This window comes from Psammomys obesus, unplaced genomic scaffold (assembly GCF_907164565.1).
Source record: "Psammomys obesus unplaced genomic scaffold, mPsaObe1.curated_primary_1811, whole genome shotgun sequence".
Classification (NCBI taxonomy): domain Eukaryota; kingdom Metazoa; phylum Chordata; class Mammalia; order Rodentia; family Muridae; genus Psammomys; species Psammomys obesus.
In genome coordinates, this window is record NW_026585690.1 from 1,273,949 (window position 1) to 1,301,106 (window position 27,158).

The 27,158-nt window shown below is 44.0% G+C and overlaps 2 long non-coding RNA genes across 2 annotated transcripts; one reads left to right on the top strand and one right to left on the bottom strand.

The window, feature by feature from the left end:
* Window positions 1-1,178: 1,178 nt before the first annotated feature.
* Window positions 1,179-2,800, bottom strand: LOC129668396 (uncharacterized). The gene is made up of 2 exons (XR_008718909.1): window positions 2,653-2,800; window positions 1,179-2,558 (listed from the first exon to the last, which is right to left on the bottom strand). It is a non-coding gene; the product is annotated as an uncharacterized LOC129668396 (long non-coding RNA).
* Window positions 2,801-3,011: 211 nt separating this feature from the next.
* On the top strand, window positions 3,012-26,036 carry LOC129667855 (uncharacterized). Its single transcript, XR_008718838.1, has 4 exons — window positions 3,012-3,078; window positions 4,064-4,104; window positions 5,688-5,790; window positions 24,290-26,036. It is a non-coding gene; the product is annotated as an uncharacterized LOC129667855 (long non-coding RNA).
* Window positions 26,037-27,158: the final 1,122 nt, after the last annotated feature.

Below are 27,158 nucleotides of genomic sequence, written 5' to 3' on the forward strand. Positions count from 1 at the left end.
AATGTGCCTCAGGATTTTCCTGGGTGGAGAGGACTTTGATACTCATGGCGACTCAGCTTCTCAGTGAATTTCTCTCAATACTCCAGGCAGCTGCCACCTGCCAGTCTAGCCGGCAGCCATGTTCCCACGCTGTTGGGTGATGCTGTACAGCAAAGCGGGCATGGGGGCTGAGCACAAGGACACAGCCAGGGCGGACAGAACATTCTTTCTCTTCTGTTTGCTTGATCTTTGAGTCAGGGATTCACAGTGTAGTCCTGGCTGGCCTGGAACTCAGAGCTCCTCCTTCCTACGCCTCTCCATGTGCTGCGGTCAATTGTACGTGTGCACCGCGACTTCCAGCACAGAAACAACATTCTGCTGGATGGTAGCTTTTACCCTTCAGCATTTCAGGGGTGAAAATACAGATCCCGACTATTCGCTAGCACTGGGGACTACGTATGTCTAGCCAGGCTTCAACAACGCTCCGTGTAGCTGGTCCCTGGATTAGATTTTGAGGAAAAACAGAACCTCACTCAGTTCAGCAGTGTTTAGCAGATGTCTGTGGTCTGTCCCCTGGGGATATATTATGTTTGTCATAGGGAAGAGTGAAACCAGAGCGCTGGGATCAGGTGCTATACAGATGACCTAAGGTTACCTTGTTTTAGTTGGAAGTGCACGGTGCTGATTTCCTTTGAAAACAGGGGAAGAGGAAGGTGGGGTTCATTCAAGCGGTTCATTTAAAAAAAAAAAAAACACAAAACAAAAAAACAGAATTCAGCTTGTGAAAATGGTAGAAGTCATTAGCACAGATCAACCTTTAACTGTGAGTCCCATTATCTTAGCACTAGCCTTTCTGAAACGATGTGTTTTTTTCTAAAAAGTCTCTGTTCATTTTTAACATTAAGAACAACAACAACAAAAAAAAGCCACTTAAGTTGCCATAAAAACAGTACTTCACAGTTTACAGTGTTTTCCACTACATTATCTCATTATGTTCTTTGCAGGCCCGAGAGAAGAAAATCCACAAATGGCATTTTAAAGCGAGTCTGGCCCATTAGGGCCAGCACATCTCACAGCTGGGTATGTGACACTCCAGATCCAGCAACAATAGGAAGTGACCACGAGGAAGAGAGCATGTCAACAAATTTGGTGAACCAGGGCACTTAAACTCTGCATAGCTAATGAAAAAGCGGTTTGGACTCATTAGGACTGATTTTTTATTTTTTTTTAATTCAAAGATTTCCCAAGTGAGAAGCTGAGGCTTGTCTGCAAGGGTCTTACAAACACCCTTGCCCCCACCTGTGGCTCTTCAGTTCGACCACTTGGCTCTTCGGTCTGTCAGGCAGCTTTGGGGTTAACCATGAAGTGACCCGTCCTCCAGCCAAGCCTCAGGAGTACGGACACAGTAGATGGCTGTCGCCCCTGCCTGGATGGGCTCTAACAGTCAAAGGACAGAATGTAAATAAGATGGCTATGCCTTCCTCTGGTAGTGTAAAGTGACTTGGATTTACTAAGTCTTGTGAAAACAGCCTCAGTCACTGTGCATGGTGCTTTGTGCCTATAATCCCAGCACAAACGGAACAAAGAGGCAGGAAAACCACGAACTGGAGTCTGAGTTGGAAGTGCACGGTGCTGATTTCCTTTGGCCTACATAGGAGGAAGACCTGGTCAAAAACAAAGAGACAACAACAACAACAAAAGAACAACAACAACAAAAAAATTAGCCTAAAGCGTTCCGTGAATTCTAATCATGTAAATCACGACTGCCAATTGTATCTAATGTATAACTGTGTATCGAAATAAAAGCCTAGGGTCTGCTTTTGATAACGTTTAATAACGTTATTTATAAGAAGTTTTATAGAACATTGCATAAGACACTTTTTCAGTTAAGATGTTTTTCCCTCTGGGAAATGAAATGTTCAGAGCGGCTGGGAGCAGAGGGTTGCCAGGTTGGTTAATTTAGCGGTGTCACTGCTGTCTGGCTTCTGGGTTTGCGTCTCTGGTTCTTTCTTCTTTCGTTTCATGGTCTCAACAATAGCTACCGAAGTGCCAAGCATCATGCCTTCTTGTACTTGAATGCGAGCAGAAAGGAGGGTACTGCTTTTTATCACTATCTGGATAAAGCCATCTTCAGAAGTCCCCGCTGAATTCCTTTTCCATCCTTTTGACCTTTTGTGTCCCTTATGTTACCATCGCTGGGGGAGGGGGTAGAATCGGCTATTACATTTCATCCTCTAATGCCAGAGGAGCAAGCAAACTTATTGAGCACACTGTTTCCTCAATGCTGAATAAAATAAGCATTTCTAGCAAGAAAAAGGGAGAGGGATGTGGGCAGGCAAGCGATATTATCTGATGAATGCATTTTGTTTTGTTTGTTTCTTGGATAATTCCTCCACTGTCTTTGGTGTCGGCTAATTTTCTACGCTTGCTATGCTAAGGGAGGCTCACATCGCTAGCACAATGTTATTTCTAGGTTTGCCTGTGAAACTGTTCCAAGAAGAGACCAGCATCCGAGTCAGTTGTCCAAATAAACATCGCTTTCTTCAAGGTGGGCTGGCATCATACAATCCGTCGTGGACCTGATTAGAACAGAAAGGCACAGTGAGACTTACCTTGTTCTTTGCAGAGACAGGGAGATGTATTGTGGGATAAACTGGATCTAACGTTTGAGACCTCCTGTCCAGAGCTCGGTAGTGGTCGGTAGCCCTGCCATATTGGTGCATCGCCGGGATCTTCAGGGGGATTAAAGGAGAAATGGGGTGAGGGCAAACGTTAATGGGAAGCGGGGCTGGTGAAGTGGCTCAGTGGTAGAGGGCACTGGCTGGTCTTCCGGAGGATCCATGTGTTTGCTAACAGCCATCTGTACCTCCAGTTCTAGTGGACTTAGCACCATCTTTTGGCCTCTGCTGGCACCAGGCATGCAAGCGGTGCGTGCACACACATCCAGGCCAAACGTCCATTCACATTCCTAAAAAAAATAACGGGAGGAGCTTTTTGGAGGAAAACTAAAGGGACTTTGGAACTTAAGGTTAGGGGAAAGGGATGTAACAGGATTCTGTGATTAACTACCTGCTTCCTTTATGCATTGAACAAACACAGGTAAGACTTCTGCCTGAGGGTCTGTGCCTCTTAGTGTGAGCAATGCTGGGAGCTGTAACGTCAGTGGGGTCACGAGTTCGTGGTCTCACCACTGATTTCAAGGTTAGGTACGGTATTTCCACAGTACACTGCCAATGGCGATTGAAGAGCCAATCGAGGCCTGTTGGAAGACCTGTGGAAGTGACAGGATTTTGGAACCATCGTGTTCAGTGGCATCTCGTGTTCCAATCCGGCTGTGTCAGACTTAACCAACATGCCTGCATTTCAGCATGCAGGAAGGAGGGAAGCAGAGGAAGTTGGGGGTGGGGTGTTAGCCAGTTTCTTAAGAATATAGTTCACAGTAGCTGTTTCATGGTACATTCGTTTACACCTCATCCCTCAGAATTTAGACCTACAGCCCACCCAGCTCTGAGACAAGCTGGGAAATACAGTTTTTGTTTGAAGTGGACATGAACTTAGCTAGAAACACTGCTACAATGGAAGAAGAGCAGAATGGATATTGGACAAACAGAAGAAGTTCTTAACCTCTAAGCCATCTCTCGGGCTGGAGAGATGGCTTAGAGGTTAAGAACCCTCGCTGTTCTTCCAAAGGTCCCAAGTTCAATTCCCAGGAACCACATGGTGGCTCATAACAATCTATAGTGAGATCTGGTGTGCAGGCAGAATGCAGTATAAATAATAAATCAATAAAAAAAAAACAAGTACAAAAGAAGGCTCACCCAGGTCCATCCCCTTCCCCTTCCTAAGGGAGGCTAGACTGACACCCTCATGGCTCTTTGCTTTTGGCTTGTGCTTGCTTAGCAGAAAGTCCTTTTGTTCCCTTTGCGCCTCATAAACTCCTGAAATCCTTTGTCATCGACTGAAGTTTTGTTTATCTTCAAAGCTGAAGTCAGCTCCAGTTCCTCAGAAGTTCTGTTTTTCTTCAGACTGAAAATTTTCTGAGCACTGAGTCTTGGATTTAACCATGTTCCAAACTTTCCTGTAGGTAAAATGAAGTGGATAAACTCACATCTTGATTAAGCTAAGGTAATTTTGTTCTTTCCCCAGTCACAGTCAAACTTAATCCTATATAAGAGTCTTCCCTCTCTTCCTTTTTTTTTTTTTTTTTTTTGAGCTGATGATCACATAAAGTTTGGAGGACTGAATGAATGTTAATAAATGGAAGAAGATTGGAAAGATTCCTGAATGGGTGCTATGATTTCCATATTTCTGCATTGAAGAGTGTGATTTAAAGGATGACATCTGCTGTAAACTCTCAGCCCAGGGACTTAGAAATGTATGACCTCTAGTAAGAAAAGTCTCTCTGTCTTGTTTTCAGGTAGTTTACAGAATGGATGAAAAGGCTTTGTAGGGTTGTAAAAATTAGGTAAGCTGCCACAAGAAGACGCCATTTTCTCAGGTTGGCACTGAGAAAATGTCCTCTAAGTCTTCAGCTCCTGCTCATTGTTATAGTCATAATCCCAGGCACTTGTCCTCATTAAGGGAGAAGGCCTGTGCTCCCTTCCCCAGAGCCACCGAGCTCATTTCACAGCGGCCATGGGTTTGTGAAAACAGAGTTGACACAGAAGGTGACTCATTTCTGGTGACGCAAAATGAAGACAGATCATTTTACTCCTGTAATTGAGAGGAAATTTGGCATATTGACAAGGAAGTGTGCTTCCACCATCCATTTGAAAGTATCCAGATAAAAAATTCCGACATAAAAATACAAGCACTCATTGATGGCCTTGGTAGTCATAGAGACATAGAGGATGACAGTAAAAATGATGGAGGCGGCAGTTCAGCTGAAATGTAGGCTGAAGCCGACCTATTAAACTGGATCCATCGTTCAGGCATCCCAGGCTTTTCAGAGTTCCCCGAGGAATGTTGAAACTCTTAAGTTTTATCTTTATTGACAACAATACAGACGTTATATATATGATGGGCCAAAAGCAATGAGTCTGAACTTCAGAACTAGAATTAAAAAAACATATGTTGGAATTTTTAGGAAGACTGGAAGACTTAATGTGAAGAATTGGTTAAAAAGACAACTTGTGGACTGCCCCAAAGCTTAAGAGCGATTTTTCTTCAATTTACATCAAAGGCTCCATAAATCTTTTGCTGTACTTGAGGCCTATATGTAACAGCTGTGTGGTGCTTCCCAGTTCATATAACTCTTGGGGAATTAATAATTCACTTAGATGTCTTGTTGCTTTCCTATTACCACACAGCAAAATTGCTATAAACTCAGCAGTTGAAACAACACGTTTCTTTTCTCAGAGTTTCCAGGGGTCAGGAGTGGGCAGCTTACGGGGTTCCTCTCCCTAAGTGTTTCACAAGCTGTGATCTGGGGGTCGGCTGGAATGTACCCCCATCTGGTAGAGTGACTGGGCAAGAATCTGCTTGAAGTTCATCCGATGTCTGCATGAGCTTCATTCATTGGCAGGATTCGATTTCTTATGCTTGGAGTCCTGATTTCTTGCTGTTCCCTCAGCTTCTTGAGACCACTTACAGCACCGGTCCTCAACCTTCCTAATACTGCAACCCAACCATAAAATCATTTTCATTGCTACTTCAAAACTGTAATGTTGCTACTGTTATGAATTGTAATGTAAATATCTGATATGCAGGATATTTGATATGTGGCCCCTCTGGATGCGTTGCTCAACCTCAAAGGAGTTGTGATCCACAGGTGGAGAACCACTGACCTGGAGACTGACCTGCAGTGTCCCGGTAAGCAGTCTCTCTCCAAGGTGGCCATTGACTTCTTCAAGCCAGCAAAGACATTCTGCTGAGCCTGCTAGCAAGATGTAGACATATAGTCAGACTTTTCTGTCTACTATGGATTGGTTTCGGGACCCCGATAGATATTCCACTTCTTAGATGTTCATTTATTATATGGCATAGTATTTGCACCTAACCAGCATATAGCTTCTCATATATTTTAAACAGCCTCTACATTCCTTACGATATCTAATCCACTGTAAATGCCACATAAATAGTTGTATGGTTTAGGAACTTTACCAAGAAAACAGTCTGTGTGTGTTCATTACAGACAGTAATCATGGGAGCATTTTCAACCTGTTGGTTGAACTTACGGAGGTAAGACCTATGGAGGGCTAACTGTGCATGCAGTGTGGGAAGCGACCTTCTGTAACTGCCTCCAAATTCTACTTCTTAGACATGAGTCACAAGTCCCTCTCCCACTCTTGGTGGAGACAAATGAAGGCATGAGCCCCAGGAGGCAGGGATCAAGGGAGGTTGTCAGTGAGTCCAGCTATCACAGGGCTCCTTTGAGGTGGGATGCAGAGAGCCTCAGTTCTGTTGGACACATGACAATGTTGCTGTTTACTTAAAGAGGCTAAAGGGATGATGGTTGATTGAAGGTTACAATAGACTCTGGCTCCCCAAATCTTAGTTCCTTGATGAAAATTTGACTGTCGAAATCATCTATATCTTTGTATCTCCCATCGATCCATACACTCAATGTTTTTTTTTTTCCCCTGTTACTTAAAATCTTTGTATTTTAGCAAATCCACCTCCTTCAAGTCAACAGGATTACCTTTTTGTACTAGACAGCCTAAGCCAGCTTTTCTGTGGTAACTAGCGGAGTCTTAGACTAGGGATGTATCTCAGTGGGTAAAGTGCTTGCCTGGCATGAAGCCCTGGGTCTGATCCACAGCACTGTGTGAACCAAGCGTGGGAATGCATGCCTATAATCCTAGCCCTTCTGAGACTGAGGCAGGAAGAGAAGTTCAAGGTTATCCTAAGCTACGTAAAGAGTTTGAGGTCATGCTTGTCTACGAACAAACTCAACTGCAAAATCTCAATGGTGAAAACAGCAAAGGTTTGTTTCTTGCTCATATGGCATATCCGGTGCAGGTGAGCTGGATTCTGTTCCTCAGGTTCTTCCTGGACTCAGGCCAATGTCCCAGTTACCACCCTGAAGATGCTCATCACTGGCCAAGCAGAAGAGAAGACTGGTGAATCTTGCAACCGCAGCCACACACCTTCTGCTCTGGAAGGGACATATAGGCTTGACACTCATTGGATGGAACTACTGACATGGCTCCACCCAACTCTTAAGTAAGCCAGGAAGTCCAGTTTTACCCCAGAAGTGGGCAGACCCAGAACTGCCCAGCATACAATTGGTGTTCCTATTATTACCATCAGCATGAAGCTTACTTTACTGGACCGGATGTTTATGTCTCCCATTCATAAGAAAGTCCTAGACTTAAAGTCCTGGAATTAAGAGGTGAGGCCTCTTGAAGGTGATTCAGCCATGAAGGCTACAGCCTCAGGGATGGACTAGACACCCCAGAAAGACAGCTTTCCTCTTGTACTGTTTGAGGACACAAGGAAAATCACCACTGATGAAATAGAAACGGATCCATCAGCAGGTACCAAGTCAGCTTGTGCCTTGACCTCGGACTCCTCAGCCTCCAGAACAGTGTTTTCAGGCCACTGGTTTATCGTATTCCTCTGATATCTGTCCTCATGCCTAAGACACTAGTGAGGCTCAGGTGGGGTCAGGCAGCTTTGCATTGTTTATAATCTTAGTCCACAATCCCTCAGCCAGTCATCTTGCTTCTGCTCTGGGACCTGATCTTACCAGCTTCACCTTTGATCTCCTGACTCACTTGATCATATCTACATGACCCTTAGAAGCTGAGGTGTGTGACTGCTTTTCCTCCTTGATTATGATCTTTGCTTTGTAGTGTTCCCATAACAGTGCTTCTAGACAAATAACTTACCAAGTCTCGCTGTACCTCTGCCATCCTACATCTAGACCCAAATCCTATGTGCCATGAATCTGAACAATCCATCCAAAATATAGTAATGCCATAATGAACGACACTTAGGGAGACAATCATGATTACATCATTAAGTAACCCCCTCTGTTCCTTTCTTCAGAGAGACAACAGGGACCAACCTAAATTTAATTAGCAGATATGAAAAGGGAAACATCAATGGAAAAAAATAGATCAAAGGATTAGACACGACTGAACCCAGCAGGAAAGCTTAGCTGACCAGGCTCCAGGCAAATAATTATCTAAAGAAGATGAACAACAGCCCAACTTATCAGTTGCTCTCTCATTTTTGGCTCACTGGAAAAACTGTAACAAGTAAGCTAAAATTTTAATGCCGCCGTAAGCCGTCTTTGAAGAAGGATGTACTAGCACAGCTTCCCGGTGGGCATGTAACAAAGTGCCAAAGAAAAAGAAGCACTGGACTCCATCCATGCTCACTGTGAAAGACACGCTGCGCAGTCCCACAGTTCTGCACAGCTAACGGTTTGGGCTGTTTCTGCTAACTCACAGGCTAACCTGGGCCCAGTTTCACTGGGCATCAGTCTCACCACCACCGTAGCATGTGAAAGACACTTGTGTGAGATCCGAGGAAATAGTGGGTCAGTAAGAACAGAAACTCTGCGACATGCCTTCCTCCTTGAGGTAAACTCATGGCTTCTAAGATTTAACCCTATGTGGTGTGTTTGCTGGTCGGTAAAATAGAGTGAGCTTCCTTTTGCCTCCGACGTTCTTCCACCTTGTTTTCTCTCTCTCTCTCTTTCTCTCTCATCAGAGCCTGCAGACCCTGGCTCAGTTTTAAAGCTCTACCACACACACACACACAAGCAAGATTCCTCCCTTTGTTTCCCCTAATACAGACACCCCTGGCAGACTGCAACTTATAACAACCTCCAGAGAGGGTAGGCCTTTACACTAGAGGGTTTGGTTTTTTTCCACAACTTGGTTGTTGCTAGGACCCGTCAGTCCTGTCTCCTTCCGTTCCCTGTCTAGTTGTCTGAATATGAATTTTTGATCCTAAAACATGGTTCCGGGTTTGGTTTGATCGAGAGGTTCCCCCAGAAGCGCAAAGCAGGAGAGAGAGGTGAGGCAGGCAAGGAGGAGAAGGTCATGGGATTAGTGAGTAGGCCCCCATGTTGGGAAGTTGGGGTTCAGTCTCATGGGCTACCCTTTGTTTCAAGATGGAACATGCCACAGAAGTATCCTCCAGCAGAAGATGAACACAGGCATTTATTCCCTAGGTGCTAGCTTTCACTGTAGACACGGCCCAGGGGCCAGTGCCCAGCATTTATGTGCTGTCTTCACTGCGCGCATTCCAAAGCTGTTCTCCAGGCAGAGAAAAGGTGGTAGATGACGAAGGAAACCATCACACCACTTGAGGTACATGTGAACACCTGGCCAAAGCTGCAGGATAGTGTCGAGAATACTGGGGAAGTGGGGTGACGGCCCCAACATTGCCAGCAACAAGATCTGGCTGCTCCCTAGAAATGCTCACTGCCCTCCTCTGTGCTCTCTGGATGTCTTAGTCCCGTCTCCCGAGAACTCTAAGGGAATATAAATTAATATACATATGTACCCCACCCCCACGCCCCACATACACACACACACACGACCCCCTCCCACATCGAATCCCTATCCCACACCACACACATACACATACACATCCAATGTGGACATGGCACACGCATACATTACATCCCGGCATGTCTATATACCCCTATTTATGCTATATAAATACACAGCACACTCCCCTAGTACACTGTGCCTATACCACACATTCATACCTCATGCCCATTATACGCACTAGTACATGCTACACACACACACACACACACACACACACAGACATGAACACACACTTTGCTGTTGTTTATATGCACACAGGAGCTCTCTCTAACGGCTTCCTGCTCCTCTTGTCATGGGAAGTGACTTTGGAATTCCACAGGGACTAAGCTAACTTCAGAAAACACCACGGTAGCTGTTTGTATTCTTAAACATTGACTGCGAATGAAACTGTAATGATGGAATTATAAGCACAGAAGTTCTTTGTTTATTATGTGGCTGTGGCCTTTCTCCCACTGCAGGCTCATGTATAAAATGTGAATGGGGCTGGAGAGATGGTCCAGAGGTTAAGAGCACTGGATACTCATCCAGAGGTCCTGGTTCAAGTCCCACCAACCACGTGGTGGCTCACAACCATCTATAACGAGATCTGACAGCATTTGTTTTTAAAATCAGTTTTCTTTGGACCTAGAGGTCCTTCGAGTTGTGATTCCCACTTACACCTGGGTCAGACTTTACTTTAGAGCCCTGAGGTCTATCACTTTGTCTTTGTCTTAATAGAGCCTTTGGGGATCATGTCAGTGGGTAATACCAGGCCTTCCTGCATGGATCAGATGGGAATTTGTGAGCACTGCATCACCATGCCAATGTTCATTACTTCTTTTTTTTTAATTATCCTACCATGTGTGATGTGATTTCTCATGCGCTTTTGATAGGCGTTTCCCTATAACCAACCATGTGGTACATCTTTTTGTGTGCTTACTGGCTTCCTTGGGGAAAAAAATGTCTTTCCAGATCCTTTTAAAGTTGGGTTATTTTCCTGGTGTTTTTTGATTTAGGGAGTTCCTTCTCTTTTTCTTTTGGTGTTTTTGGAGACAGGATCTCACTATGTAGCTCTGGTTGTCCTGACTATGTAGACTAGTCTGGCCTCAAACTCACAGTGATCTGCTTTCTTCTGCCTCCTGGCTTTTGGGGTTCTTTATATACAGGCTGTGTATATAGTGGATATACAAGCTCCCTATGAGATAAATGACTTGTAAATACTCTCTTAATCAGTGAGTTGCTTACTTACTTTCCCCATGATATCTTTCATTTCTCAATTCTTGTTGGAGTAATTAAGCAGAGGAAGTCTTACTCTACAGGATTTTTGATAAAAACGGTATTAAGCAATTTTTTTTTTTTTTAGAAAAAGGAACATAAAACCTAGGGCATTGTGTGTGCGTGTGTGTGTGTGCATGTGCGTGTGTGTGTGTGTGTGTGTGTGTGTGTGTGTAAAAGACTCAATATTTTTACCTTGGTCTTCAGAACAAGGAAGGAAGATACTTACTGATTGTGAGGGAAGCTATGCTTTTACTTTGCACCTTTATTTGATGGATAGGAGCTTCCTTGACAATTCCCAGAACTTTCAAATCAATTGGATTAAATGGTATTTGTGAAAGCAAGCCCTCCATGGTTACCAGATTAGAATGGACAGGTAACGCTTGGTAAGTAAGGTCAGAGAGGAAAGAGGAAAACATTTCAGCATGAGATGGGGGGGAGAGTCGATGCAATCACCCCATCATTTGTTTCATTTAGCAGTTTATTAGGAGCCCTATGACATGGAAGGCCTCGGATTAGCTGCTACTGTGGTGATGGTGGGGGAAGTGGACCCAGGAAGAAGTCTGCCTGGAGTCTACAGCCTGCCAGGAAGGAGGTCAGAAAAGAACACATGTTCTTATGGGACAACAGGCTGCCTAAAAGCACTCTGATGATGGGATTGCAGTCACTGGATGGAGCTGCCATCACCCCTGTAAATGGTTAAGTTGGCAAGGCCGGAAGTAAAGATGCCGGCAGATGCAAGATAGGGAACACCAATTGTCTCTTTTGATCAGACTCAGTGAAACAGCTTTACCCTGGGTGTTGAGGCTTTGGAAGCACGCATTGGTAGAGTGTAGCAGGTGATGGAGTGACAGATTGCATGCATACCACTGGCTGTGTGGAGACAATTCTGCTCCCAGGAAGACATTCCAATGAGAAAGGACAGGGGTTCCTTTGTCATTTGATTTGCCTGGACCTCACATCAAAGCTACTGGGGTGAAATGTGGGGACTCCCGTCACCTGGGTCTCTGGCAGGACGGTGCAGAAGAATGACAGTCTTTTCCCTTGTAAAAATGGCAGGTGTTGTGAGGACTAAATTAAAGAACTCATGCAAAGCATCTGGCAGGGAGCCTAGAGCATAGCAATCTGTTAGCACTCTGTTAGTCTGTAGATGTTTCTGGAACAGCTTGCTTCTGGAGCCATGGGAAGACCCTTTATTTCAGAGCCTTATCTTTTGGTCCCTGGAAGGGTGTGGGGACCCGTGGAAGAGGGGGAAGGAAATGACTATATTTGAGGCTGGGGCCCAGAGGCAGCCATGTGCACTCAACCAATGTGCTAGTTTATGATCAGGCAAAGCACTTGCCAAACTGCTTTATCTATTGTCACGTCTTCCCACTCTCTTTGGGCTGGCATCGCTAATTACTCTATGGTCCTGACCTACTCCTTCCCTTCCATTTCCCGGCGTTGGCCACATGTTGAAGGCTCAGGGAACATACTCTGTGCTTAGATTGCTTGTGGTTCTAAAAATGAGGAAAAAAGAATGCATGTGTTACATTGGACCAACATTTTGGATAGACATGGCAAGTTGTGGGTGGGGCTGACATAGCAGGAAGCGAGTTTTATGGAAGGTCACTGGCCTGGCTGCCTCCTTCCCCTTCCATAGTTTAAAGAATAAGCGGTCTTGTCTTGTAGCAAACTAGAAGAGGGAGAAAGACATTGACAAATGACCCTAATATGAGTGGTTAGTATTCAAACAAGACAATCATATGTAAATTCTGAGTAGGAGCAATGAGCACCCCATTGGAAGGCCTCAGGATGGAGATGCTAATGAAGCTGGGGTCTGAAGGAATAGTGAGATGTAGATGTTTATGTGAAAGGCAAAGGCAATGGCTCAAACAAGGTACAGAAAGACAAAAGAAAAGAAAAGAAAAGAAAAACAAACAATATAAAGAAGTAAGCTCCCTTTTGGCCAGAATTCAGTGTGTGTGGGGAGGAGCTTGGAAACCAGAGGGAGGATTTAGGAATGAACTCCTAGCCCTTGAGGTTGGGGTAGGAGGTTTTGGAGGGTTAGTCTATCAGTCTTATGTAGAATGGGCAAGTCCAGTGGAAATGGGAGGCAGAGAGCTGGTCTGAAAGTACTGCGGTGGGCGGTAATGCCAGGAGGGAAGGGAGAGAGGGCAGGGAGGACCCCTGCTGCACAGTTAGAGTTAATAGTGATTTGTGGCTATTATGGAGCACAGAAGAAAAAACAATTGAGAATGGCCTTTCCACCTTTTCCCAGAGTTGGCCCAGCTCCTTGTTGTTTTTAATAAAAATCTCAATGGCTCAATTTTTATCAATGAAGAATCCGGAGCCAGATGCTGGGGTGAAAGCCTAGTAGCTTTTCTCCTCAGCCAGTGTCCCAGAAGGAAAAGGAAACCACTTTCCCCTCCAAACTCAATGTCCTTCTTCTTTACTTCCTGTGCATCGATCTATCTGTCTTCCTGACTTCCTCTTGCTCTTTATGTTTTCTTTCCCTCTGTTCACTCCCTGTCAATTGGTTGCTTGCTCTGCCTCTTTACCTGTGGTTGACTTTATTTAATCCTGTTTACACTACTCAAGCAGAAAGCTCTGGGATTAAAGGTGTGTGCTAGGGCTGAGCCACACCACAACTAGAAACAGGTTTTTTGAGTAAACAACAACAATCTTGGGGGGTTCACAGTGTGTTCAAATATCCTGCAACATGTCTCCTCACACACTTTGGCTAAACAATCTTAACTTCACTGGCTTTGCCCATCTTCCCTTCCACACCCATGTATCCTCACCCCTATGCTGCAGATCCTATCCACTCATGCATTCCCCATGCTGACGTTTCTGTTCACCCATGGATAGCCCCATGCTAAATATTGTTTTCAGGACAGGGTTTTTGTGTGTGGCCTTAGCTGTCCTGGACTTTCTTTGCTGATCAAGCTAGCCTTAAACTTACAGATCCCCCTGCCTCTGTCTCCCGGAGTGCTGGAAATGTAGGCATGTACCACCGCTTCTGGCTAGACCATGACACTTTTTTTCTTTATTATTATTATTATTATTATTATTATTATTATTATTATTACACTTTATTCACTTTGTATCCCCCATAAGCCCCTCCCTCCTCCCCTCCCGGTCCCACCCTCCCTACCCCTTCTTTATGCATGCCCCTCCCCAAGTCCACTGATAGGGGAGGTCCTCCTCTCCTTCCTTCTGATCTTAGTCTATCAGATCACATCCGGAGTGGTTGCATTGTCACCTTCTGTGGCCTGGTAAGACTGCTCTCCCCTCAGGGGGAGGTGATCAAAGAGCAGGCCAATCAGATTATGTCAGAGGCAGTCCCTCTTCCCATTACTATGTAACCCACTTAGACACTAAATTGCCATGGATTACATCTGCACAGGGGTTCTAGGTTATCTCCATGCCTGGTGCTTGGTTGGAGTATGGGTCTCTGGGAAGACCCCTGTGTTCAAATCTTCTAGTTTTGTTACTCTCCTTGTGGGGTTCCTGTCCTCTCCATAACCTACTATTTCCCACTTCTTACATAAGATTCCATGCACTCTGCCCCACAGTTGGTCATAAAGTCTCAGCGTCTTTGATAGTCTGCAGGGCAGAGCCTTTCAGAGGCCCTAGATTGTTTCCTGTTTTCTTCTTCTTCTGATGTCCATCCTCGTTGCCTTTCGGGATGGGGATTGAGCGTTTTAGTCAGAGTCCTCTCTCTTGATTAGTTTCTTTAGATGGACAGATTTTAGGTTTATCCTATAAGTCTATATGAGTGAGTATATAGACCATGACACTTTTAATTTCAACTTTCCTGGAGGACATCACATTTAGAAAGTGTCCTGGCGCATTTATGTGGGAGGAAAAGAGTCCATGCTGGTGTGAGAATTAGAACGTTGTGCTGTTATTTTCGGTAGGGTAGGAAGGGAAGGGAAGTTACCTGTTTCGGATCATTGCTGCTGAGAGGCTTGCAAGGGTGGCAATTTTTGCTGCTTTCTCTTCTGTGATGTCCCCTTCAGAGCCATAATCCATTAGGCCAGCTCAGCGGCTGTTTGCTACACCCACCTGTGTCAGCCCAGATGTCAGTAGATTCCTCCCTTCTCCCTGACTCCTCCGTGTCCTGATATGAAGTTTAGCTTTAAATAGAGCATACGAGGCATGTCTAACCAAGCAGCCCACCCATCACTGACCCATCATGGTCTCAGCTCTAGTCTGTCCTTCAAGGTGGTCTGATGAGTTATGAGATGCCTGGGACAGTGTACTACTACAAATGGCCCTTCATTTTAGGTGCACCTCCCACTATCTTATTCCCTTTCTTAACCTCCTGTTTTGCCCACTCCCCACTTGACCCTCCCATTTCAGCCCCTCCCCATCCATCTATAACTACCTACTCTATTTCCTCTTCCTAGAAAGATCCCTCTCTTCCCCTTAGTCTTTTACTCTATACTAACCTCTGTGATGATATGTTTTGTAGCTTGGATAGTCGTTGGCTTAACAGTAAAAATCTACATATAAGCAAATACATACCATATTTGTCTTTTTGAGTCTGGGTTACCTCACTCAGAAGACTTTTTTTTTTCCTAGCTGCATCTATTTACCTGTGAATTTCATTTTTTTTAAATAGCTGAGTAATATTTCACTGTATAAATGTACCACATTTTCTTTTTCCATTCATCCATTGATGGACATCTAGGCTGTTTCTAATTTCTGGCTGTTAGGACTAGAGCAGATTGAACACAGTTGAGCAAGTGTCTCTGTGGTAGGGTGAAGCTTCCTTTGGGTACATGCCCAAGAGTGGTAGAGCTGGCTCTTGAGAAAGTTCAGTTCCCATCTTCCTGAGGAAACACCACATTCCCATCAGCAATAGATGACTGTTCCCCTTACTCCACATCCTTGCCTGCATGAGCTGTCACTTGTTTTATATTGATCTTGGACATTCTGACTGCTGGATGATGAAATCTCAAAGTAGTTTTGATTTGCATTTCCCTAATGACTCAGGATGTTGACATATCTTTAAATGTTTCTGAGCCATTTGTGTTTCATCTTTGAGAATTACCAGTTTAGATCTGCACCCCATTTTAAAATTGGCTTATTTGTTTTTTGATGTCCAGTTTTTTTGGGGGGAAATTCTTTATATATTTTAGATATTAACCCTCTATTGGATGGAAAAAAAAAATCTTTTTCCATTCTGTAGGCTGCTGTTTTGCCTGAATAATGGTGTACTTTTCCATACAGAAGCTTTTCAGTTTCATGAGGTCTCATTTGTTAATTGTTGTTCTTTGTGCCTGCGCAATCAATGTTCTGTTCAGAAAGCATTTTGTAGTGCCAAGGATTCAAGACTGACCCCCACTTTCTCTTCTGTCAGAATCTATCTAGCTTAATGTTGAGGTCATTGATCCATTTGGAGTTGAATTTTGTGCAGAGAGAAAAGTGTGGTCTATTTGCATTTTCTACATGTAGCTAACCAACTTGACCAGCATGATTTGTTGAATATGCTGTCTTTTTTTTTTTTTTTTCATGTGTATTTCTAAATCAGGTATCCATAGGTCTATGAATTTATGTCTGGGTCTTCAATTCAATTCTACTCTCAGCATGTCTGTTTTTTTGCCAATACAATGCTGTTTTTTTTTTTTTTTATTACTATCACTCTGTAGTACAATTTGACATCAGGATGGTGATACATCCAACAGATCTTTTATTATTCAAGATTTTTTTAAAGCTATCCTGGGTGTTTGTGTTTCCATATGAAGCTGAAAATTGTCCTTTCAAATTCTGTGAAAAGTTTGGAATTTATATGGTGATTGCATTGAATCTGTAGCTTGCTTTTGGGAAGAAGGCCATTTTTTTGCAATATGAATCCTGCTGATCCATGAGCGTGGGAGATCTTTCCATCTTCTGATGTCTTCTTCAGTTTCTTTCTTCAGTGTCTTAAAGTTTCTATTATGCACACCTTTCACTTGCTTGGTTAGAGTTATCCTAGGATCTTTTGTTTTATTTTTGAGGCTATTGTGAAGGGTATTGTTCCCCTGTTTTTATTTTTTTTTCTCAGTCTATTTGTTTGTATATAAGAAAGCTACTGATTTTTGTAAGTTAGTTTTGTAACCAGCTACTTTGAGGAAAGTGTTTATCAGCTGTTGAAGTTTCTTGATGGAATTTTTCGGTCACTTATGTATACTATTATATCATTTGCATAAAAGTACTTTTAACTTCTTCCCTTCCTCTTTGTATCCTCTTGATCTCCTTCAGGGTCAATAGATCATTATAACTCACTGATTCTCCGTACACAATATGCTGTGTGGATGTGATGGCTTAGACCCTTGATACAGCTCAAACAGCCTCTTCACTCTTTGCTAGGGTCCTGGGCTAAGAAATCTCAAAGTTAAACTTATTTATTTACCTTTAATCCACCCTCAAGTGTAAAATGGCATGATTGTCTTCTCTCTCATCCTCTTTCTTTATGACATTTCCATCCTGGAACATTGGCCACCTGGGACAGAACACCCTTTGGATGGGTTAGAGTTCCACTGAATCTAGTGCCTTGAATGTTAGCTTGGTGCCACCAGGAGGACAAGGCTCATCTTGGTGACATTCCGTATGCACCTAGTGATAGGAAACTCTTTGTCTTCTTTATGCCAGAGCCATAAAGGCGGTGTCTGTGAGCCACTTCTCCTCACCCTTTACCATCGCTGATGGGGGAGAAGAGACAGAATCTGAGGATAGGACAGCGGGGTCATGGGGGAGGGAAGACCTGGAAGCAGGTCTGGAGAGGCTGGCATCCTCCACACCTCCTTCACATGCTAAGATTCAGGGTGTGAAGAATTTCTTCTGTACCCTGCTTTGCCAGAGCAGGAAAGAGATTTACTTTTTGTTCGAGTGGGGAAAAAAAGAACAGTCCTTTCTCTCACTTCAATGATGTGTTAGCTCCTCAGGAGAGAGAGGCAGCATTGTTTGTGAAGATTATGCTGGTGGGCCTGGCAGCACTTAATAATGGGACGTAAGAGAGCCACAGTTGGAAGGTGTAGCCACGGCTACATACTGTTCTCAGCAGGGAGGAAGCCAGAGCTGGCTGCTACAAAGGCCAATGCCAGATTTAAATGCACCTTCTTTTTCTTGGCGATCATTTCCATAGCCTTTTATTCACAAACATTAAATGGCTTGCCCGTTTCTCAGGAAAAACAGTCATTAACATTTTTATGTAGCTCTCATGGGTTATAATTATATTGTTACATATATGGACACTCTAAAAAGTGAGAAAAAAATCTACTTTTTTTTTTCCTGATGATGAGGGGGTAAGAAGGGTGACTGATCCCACTCAACAATGACTGTGAAAAACTGGTTTTTGTTCTTGATGTGGGTAGAGAAAATTCTGTTTAGAGAGGTTTATTTACCAGTAGTTTTGAGCTGTTAACAAATAAAGGCAATTTTAACACAAAAAAGACAAAGATATAATTTAAAGTGGATATACAATACATACATACATACATACATACATACATACATACATACTTCATGAAGTAGAGAATTGACTCTTTCAGTGATTGGAATCCTTTCTTAGATAAAATCACCAGGAAAAGGGAACATGCAGGACAAAGAGGTACTCTGAATAGGTAGGCTGGGTGTCCGGAACTCTGTCACCTTTCCTGCCTCTGGAAGAACCATTATAATCCCTCTGTAACTCCCTGGCTTCTGAGAATTCCTGGCCTATAGAACAGGTTTCCCCCAAATCTCAAATCCATAGTTTCAGCTCATAACTTCCAGGTTCTCTGGGACAAAAGGTATTTGAGGATAGTCACTATGTACTTTCTGCCTAGTCTGTGTGTCCTGAGACCTGGTTCCAGCTGGGATTCTAGATTTAGTTGGAGATGAGGCATCTACTGTGGTAGCTGAGGGACAGAGAAGCAATGGAGACAGCGTCAGCATGAGGGGCAATCCAGATCCACAGGATCTGAGGTGGCATATTCCATGGGCTGGGGTCAGACTAGACAAAAAGGGGTAAAGGAGAAAGCCAGGTGAAGGCCAGCATCAATTTTCCTCTGCTTCCTGACCAGCCCAGATGTGAGCAAACGTTATCTCCAGGTTCTGCCTCCACAGCCTCGAGACACTCCTTCCATCATGCCCTCCCTGCTGTGCCGAACTGTACCTTCAAACTGCAAGACAATTAATTCTCTTAAGATGCTTCTGGCAGGTGTTATAGTCACTGTGACAAAAGAGCGTCCATTACTAATACACTCCTCAATGCTGAGAACAGAACATCCTTTCTTTTTCGCCTTGTGAAGTATTCAGTACAGCCATCCTTCTGTTGATAGACACCAGAGTGTCTTCTTCCTGTCTTCCTACCTGCTGGAACAAGTATGGTTGGTACTACCCGGGATTTAGTGCCTGTTGATCAACACCAATGGTGGTTAGAGCAAAGCCAGGAGGGAGGAGAAGGGCATGTGGGTAAAGCCCTGGGCAGCAGTGGGTCAGAAAAGTCAAGGCTGGACCCTCTGATCAAGAGTATCCCAATCAGAACATCTTAAGGAAAGACTGAGTGCAAATTTGGAGACCAGTGTGGAACAATGCGTAGCCGCTGTCGCCAGGCAAGGAAGAGGCAGAGGCCAATGGACAAAGCAAATCGGTTTAAAGCCAGGACTACAGCCATCTCTGGGCTGGAGCAGCCATACTGGAGAAAGACAGGCTTGTGAATGCCTGTAGCTCTTGCCTGGCTGGGGGCTGTGGAGCAAAACAGATGGCGGATGCACACTCTCCGGGCCTCCCTGGAGGTTGTCATGGCTACCTACTTATTAAGAAGGAGTGGAGACGGGGGTCCCAGGAAGGGCATCTATCACATGAAGTCGCTGTGCCTTCTCCCTCCCCGACCACACAGGCGGGGGTGGGAGGGGGGCTCTCTGCTGCTATTTGACCAGAGGAGTAATCTCAAGCCATTTTTGTAAGGTGACAGAAGAGCAAATGCAAGGCACAGTGGCATGCTTGCAATTTGAGAGAGAGAGAAAGAAAGAGAGAGAAGAAAGAAATTGCTATAGTGTTCTCCAGTCATAAGCAAAACTGTACAGATGGATGAAAAAGTACTACTCAAGGAAAGCAGTTCAGTCAAGGCATTTCTTTTGTTGTAGCCTATGCTCAGGCCTGAGAGGTGCAGGTAACTCTTAGTACAGTTTGGATAAGCCAGCGGGCTTCTGTGAATCTCCTCTCCTCAGAGACCTCCCGCTTTCTCTGAGGAATCTTTGAGCGTTGAAGCTAGGTTAGCACAGGCCACTGGTGTTTACACATTCATAGGAGCTGCCACAGCTCAGGCAGTCAACAACCGACCCTTCTCAACGGGAAGAGGGAAAAAAAAAACCCTTTTCTTTTAAGCTCAGAGTATTTCCTTGGTGCTTTGTGGAAAGTTTTTATTTTGCCAAATGCCTTAGTTTGAAAGACAGTGAAAACATTTGTGAGAGCTGTTTTGTTAGGAAATCTAGGACTAGAGGCCACAAAGGGCCCTGTGCTGGAGAGAAGTTTGTTCCCAGCCCCAGCCCCGAGTCCCTTTAGTATCCCCAGGTCTGGAAGAAGCCAGGCTTTCCCAATGCAGCTGCTCCTGGAGCAGCCTCTTCAGCCTTTTGTGATTGTCATACATGCCAATTGACTTTCTTTCTGGGGTCTAGAGAGGTCAAATTCTAAAGACATAAGAGTCTGGAGGGAAGGAACACTGACTTTTCAGGAACAGGGAACAACACACGGAAGGCTGAGGGGGGGATCTGTCATGCGTGTCCTTCTGTGTATGTGTGCATGTCGTCATATATGTGCTTGTGTTTATACATGTGTGTTTACGTATGTGCCTATGCGCGCTGTTGTGTGTTTGTGTGTGTGCATGTGTTTCTGAGTATATGTTTCTGTTGTGTACACTTGTGGGTTTGCATGTATGAGCATTCATTTATGTGTGTGTATTTATCTGCCCTTCAGGTGTGTGAGTGTCAGCATTAGAGACAGAAGAATCAGGACATTTTTCTTCTTGCATTGCTTAGCTGTCTCTGGAGGACAGTGACATCCAGAGCTCCAGGCATTCCTGCCTACGGAATGCCTACAAAAAATATGTTTTCTTTTATCACCCCTTGTCTTCTGACACCATGCAGAAATCTGTAACTAAGAAAGCTACACCCTGGAATGGGCAGAGTTATGACTCTCAACTTATTCCCACATTCCAGTGAATACTGATGCCCATTAATGCAGCAATTTCCTCAAGCGGTTGGCTGTAAATGAATCATTAATAATACATGTTCAGATCTCCTTCTGTGATGTCTGGGGGCTAGTGGGAAATGTTTGAGGGTTAACCTAGTGTCTGGGAAAAGCTCAATGCTCTTATGCTCAGTACACATAAATACAGTTACATGTATTGCTTTCCATCTTGGGAAATCAACATGGTATGCTCTCAGTAGGCCCCAGACTAGAAGTGTCTTTCAATATCCAGCCTGTATACTTTGGGGACAGAGCAGCTGTTCATGAAACAATTTACACTCAACAGGTGCTCCACGCCTCTGGCTAATTGATCTGAGTGTGCACAGTGGAAAGAATTGGAAGAGAATGTAGCCCTGCCACTGCCGGCTGGACCACGCGGCACTGCCAGAGAAATGCCAGCTGATAACGGTTTCAAACGTCTCATGTCTATGGCTGTTGGTTTGATTTGCATCTAGCCAGCCATCAGGGATGCATTTTAATTTTTAATGCCACCTGTTTTATGGTTATGCGGAGAGTGGGGAGGATGCCTCCATAGGCTGTGTGTTTATTTTTCTTTTGGGTTAATGCAGTTTATATGATAGTTGGTTTTTGGAAGTTGGAGCCCTAAGACACTCATTAAAGTGACTGAAAAGGGAGGACAAATGAAATTTTAATTGAAGAGCTGACATATACAGTGGAGTTTGCCAAAACTGCTCTTCTCTCTGGTTTTAGAAATCTGTGTGCTGTTAGATGTTATCGTTAAAGCTAGGAACAACAACAATAAAACCACCTATAATCTTCCATGTTAAATTTTCTTTTGGGCCCAAGTTCTGTTGGTCAGTAAACTGAGAAATGCTTACGGATCTCAACTATGCCCTTAAACCTGTTAGGAGCCCCAGCGTTCCTTAGTCTTCAGTGCAGTAAAGTGGTAAGCGTGGCTGGTTGATTTAGAAGTGTTAGGTCTCAGCTACTCCATACAGCTAGAAATGAGTTCAACCTGGACTATAGGAGGATTTCTGGCAGTTAGATAAAAGCCAGCAGTCCTCAGGAATGTGTGAAACTTGTTCCCCTCGACCAAAAGCAGTCATTTCCCTTACCTCTGGCAGAAGGAACAAATGGCTACCAGTGGTGTCTATCAGCATATCAAAGTCCATGCTGGCCTCCTGGCTCCCACAGGTCATGAGTACCCGCTACACATTTCACAGACCATGCTAGCCTCCAAAGCCTTCCTTCCCTCCAGCTACTTGTCCTCCTAATAATCCATATGACTTGTCCACCCCATTCTCTTTATTCTCACTCTTGCTATCCCCTCTCTCTATCACAGGCTATTCGCTTTCTTTTTCTCTCTTTCCCTCTCTGTTTTTATATCCTGGTATCCCTTCCTTGCTTGCTTTCTCTCTTACTCTTTCTTTCCCTCTCTCACTACCCATACCGTGTTTCACTTTCTCTCTTGCTATGCTCTATTCTCCACCTCTTGCTACCTCACTATCTCTGTTAGTCTCTCCTGCTCTCCATCTTAGTTATAGCCATGTCCATTCTGCTTTCTTTTCTCTCTTCTCTAGACTCTTATAGAGTCTAGATGTCTCTGGATATCTTCTCTCTCTCTTATTCACAACAAAAGCCTTACCCTATAATAATGGAACATTCATGTTGGTAGTTTCTTTCCTTGTACCCCTTGCATAAAAGAACATAAAATATTGGAATTATATCAGAAATTTTTCTAGAACTCGCTTGGCTTGCTTAGGAAAAATTTCAACTAAACATGTTGTCTGTGTTTGTGTGTGTGTGTGTGTGTGTGTGTGTGTGTGTGTGTATGTGCATGAAAGTGCGTGAACCCTCAGACAACCTCAGATGCCATTCCTTATCTTTTACCTTATTTTACTTACATTTCTTTGCTATCTTTCTGCTCTGTATACAAGGCTAGCTGACCAGTGAGCCGGGGAGTCTCCATTTCCCATCCCACATCTCCCTGTAGGGGCAGTGGAGTTACAGATGCTTGCATTATAAATCAAGATTTTACATGAATTCTGGAAATCTGAAAATCTGGCCCACTGAGACATCTCCCTGAGACAGCTCGTCATGTGTCTATTTTGTTTTGTTTTTTCTTTGTTTTAGCCTCTTGCTGTAGAAGATATTTTTCTTTTTTTTTTTTCAACATTCTTTTTTTTTATTTTTCTTTTTAGTTACATTTTGTTAACTCTGTGTCCCAGCTGTATCCCGCTCCCTCATTCCCTCCCCAACCCCACACTCCCTCCCTGGTCTCCTCCCTGCCCCTTTCCAAGTCCACTGATAGGGGAGGACCTCCTCCCCTTTCAAGAAGATACTTTTCTAGCCTTCCTTATAGCTAGAAGTGACTGTGGGTCTCAGTTGCCATCAGTGAGGTAAAACGAGAGGCTTGATGTTGAGAGCTTCTAAGGAAAATATGTCTCTACTGATAAGACAATACCTGTCTTCTTATTTCCTGAATGTAGAATGATGCCTGGAGCTGTGGCAGCCACACCGTGAACAAAAAACAATCATAACAAAGATAAAAAGCCAGTATGTCAAGGGTGCTGGAATAGAGAATGGATTGAGCCTGGCTCTTTGATGACATGGCTGAACTGAACCACTACTTTTGCCTGAATCACATTTTTCCAGATTTTATGCTACAGTAACTAAATGTCTTTTGTGAGAACTCTGCTGGCTGAGCTGTTTCTTATAGTCAAAAGTATTTCTAATGAGTCTGATGTCAAATCAACCAACTAACCAACAAATCAAACAACCAACCAACCAACCAACCAACCAACCCACCATTTTCTCATTTCTGCTCCTGTACTGTTTTCCTCTTAAAAATCTCTCAGTTAAGTTTTAGTTGTCTGTCACCCAAGACTCTTGGGGGTCTTTCTCAACCTTTTCTGACACCTCTCTTTTTAATATAGGGCTTACTTTTTCCTTATCCCATTGTTACTAATCTCCAGGACACAGAGGACACAGAAAACACATTTGGTGGGCTGAACTAGCGTGACCACATATTCAGTATCACAGATTGGCTCTCACATAAAAACTATGAAAAATGGAGATGATCTTGGGATTTATTTCGTTGAAGTTCTGATAAACCAGCCTGGTTCCTCATGAGAGATAACTTTTCTACTAACTAAATTTCTTTGTTCTTTTGATCCTATGATTTTTAATGTAGACATGGGAGAGGGTTTTGGGTTTCATCTTGGGCCCTTGTTTGAACATTTCCTGTGTTGCCTTGTGACATTTCTGCCCCCACATCATTGCTACTGATTAGGCTCTGGAAAGCCTCTCTGGTATCACTCTCTGAAGTGGAAGTTTCTGGCTTCCTTGAAGACTCAGTTTTGTCATGTAATGTTTTGTTTCAGGTTGGCTTATCAGTGGGCACGATGAGACATTGCTTTTTGGATCTGCATTGCTGCGCGGATCTTCCTGCTTCTATACTTGACTTCATAGAGAGAAACATTCCAGAGAACTTCTCTGGGGGATTTCCAACTGAATCTTGCAGCTCTGGCTGGTTTTGTGTTCCTGCTTCGTGTTGGCCTTTGGACTGGTCTGCTGGAATCTTGAAGACTGAGTTTGTAAATCCACTAAATACCCATCAATCCTAATCAGCAGGAAGTACATAAAAGAGGTCTACAGCCCTTTTCCCTACTCATCTCCTACCTAAGGTTGGGGGAGGGAGGATGGTTAAAAGGGAGAAAAAGGTATTTAAGAACCCTAAATAAGGTAGGCTTGGGGTGAAAAATCTAAGCCCACAAGTCTCTGCTTGTGTGACAGGTCGCATCCTGCATTCTGTAACAGCTGCAGTGTTTGGCTGCTTTATTGCATTGACTGGTTGCGCTGTTGACTTCTCAGAACCATGACTAGCCTCAGTATCTCTCTGTGTTCACAGGGAAGGATATGTGAACACATCAAGGGTCCAAAGATTAATGAGAGAATGGTTAGAATACCACATTTGAAGTGAAAAAATAGAAAAGAAAAAAGCTGCCCTTGATTTGTGTGGCAGCTTTTTACTAAGCACCCCAGCCAATCCTGCTTTGTTAACTGAGTGGTGGGAAGCAGAGCTATAGCTGTGCTGCCTACGCAGCTGCTGAAAGCCTCCAAAGCCTGCACTGTTAGGTTCTTGTTGTTAGTCTGTTCTGGAGAGCAGTGTAGCTCCCTTGAACCTCATAGACTGAGCAGAGTCATTACTGAATGGGGGAGTTATGTCTCTGGAAGGAGACATGCTCTGCAAATAATAAATACACATCCCAAGAGTCAGCTAAGAGTCCAGCCACACAGGAAGCCTGTTTACGCTTGACAGAAGTTTCCAGTTTAGTCTAACATGATGCGAGGGATGTTATTGGAAAGAGGAAGGGGAGGTAAATGTTTTTTCTCAGCTATAGAAAATTTAGTAAAATTCTGAGTCCTGTTTAGCTTTTCACAGGATGTCAAACTTCACACCATCCTCAAAATCAAATGAGAACTCAAAATCAGACCTCGGGTAGGACAATGAGCATTGAGACGGACACTTAGTCAGTTCAGGCTGTGTAACAAAATACCTCAGAGTGGGTGGCTTAAGTAACACAAATATGTTATTATGATTCTGAAACCTTGGACATCTAAGAAAAGTGCCAGTAGGTGTGGGGTATGGTGGGGCCTTTCACTGATCTGTATACAGCTGGGCTTTTTTGCTCTTTCTTTAAGTGGCTAGGGGGTTTTGAGACAGAGGGCAGACACCTCTGTGCCTTGTCTTGTAAGTATGATAATTCCATGATAAAGGCTCCATCCTCATGATTTAATTACCTTTAAGGATCTCCACATATTATGATACTGGGTTTTACCATTTGAAATTTGAAAATAGACATTCAGTCCATAGCATTTATTCAAAAAATTTTCATGTTACAATAAAGACACTAAGATGTAATATTAAGTAGTTACTGGACTGGACTGTGGAGTTAACTAAGATTTGATGGGTTCCTAGAAGCCGGTTTGTCAGCTCCTGTCTATGCTGAGGGACCAGCCAAGTCATAGTCAGCTGCAGTGAGTTAAAACTTATTGGTAAGTTTAGGAATCAGGATTTTTGAATGATTTGCCTTTGACTTTAAAGAAATGAGAACAAATTCCAGGTTATTCTTCAGTCATACTGATGTCCTCTGTTCATGTTCCATTATTTCTTCGAGGGAAGAGGAAATGATAGGGGTTGTTCTTAACCTTGAACATAAGTGTGGTACACACCTGAGGATTAGGTCCATCCCAACAGAAAAAGCCTACATGCTCCTCTGTTGGTTAGTACTGTCCACCTGGCTACGCAGAGAGATGCACAATTATCAAAACATATTTTTGTGTGTTTGCACGAGGATGTTTCCAGAGAGGATTGATATACAGGAGAGGAATCAATGGGGAATGACCAAGGTGGGCAGCCTCAAGGCCTGGGTAGAAGTGGCAAAAGAGAAAGTCGCATGGAACAGCTCCATCGTCCAGGACCTCTATGCTGCTGTTGCTGCCTGTAGATGCCAGACTCCAGCTTCTTCAGTCTTGCAGTGTGGACTAACCCCAGCTACTCCCAGGAAGCTTTCTAAGCCTTCCCATCCCCCGAGCAACGCCATTGGCCTGCCTTATTCTAACATTCTAGCTTCGTGGTCTTAAGTGGCTTCTCCAGCATGCAGGTGGTCCCTGCTGGACTACCTAGCCCCTATGACATAAGCCAATGAATAGGGCCCCATTCACCCCTTTATGTAATTGGGCTGGTTCTAGTTTCCTTTCACTTGTTGTGGCAAAACCCTGTCACCTAAAGCAACTTCAGGGAGGAAATCCTTGCTGTTAGGATGACTTTTCCAGGCCACAGCCCATCATTGAGGGAAATCCAGGCAGGAACTGGAGCAGGGGCCTGAAGCAAAAACTGTGAAGGAATGGTGCTTTCTGCTGTACACTCTGGCTCATGTTTAGCCAGCTTTCTAATATAGTCCTGGATCGGCTGCCCAGGGAATGGTGTCACCTGCGGTGGCTGGGCTCTCCTACGTCAATTAAAACTCAAGACCACCTTCACAACCGTGTCCACAGACCAGCCTCATAAAGACAATTACTCAGCTGAGACTCCCTGCCCCCAGGTGATACTAGGCTGTGTTGAGCTGGCATGTAATGCTAACCAGGACAATGGTTTTCTGTGAATCAGTCTTCCTTCTTTCCATCTTTGCTTCCTTCCTTCCTTCCTTCCTTCCTTCCTTCCTTCCTTCCTTCCTTCCTTCCTTCCTT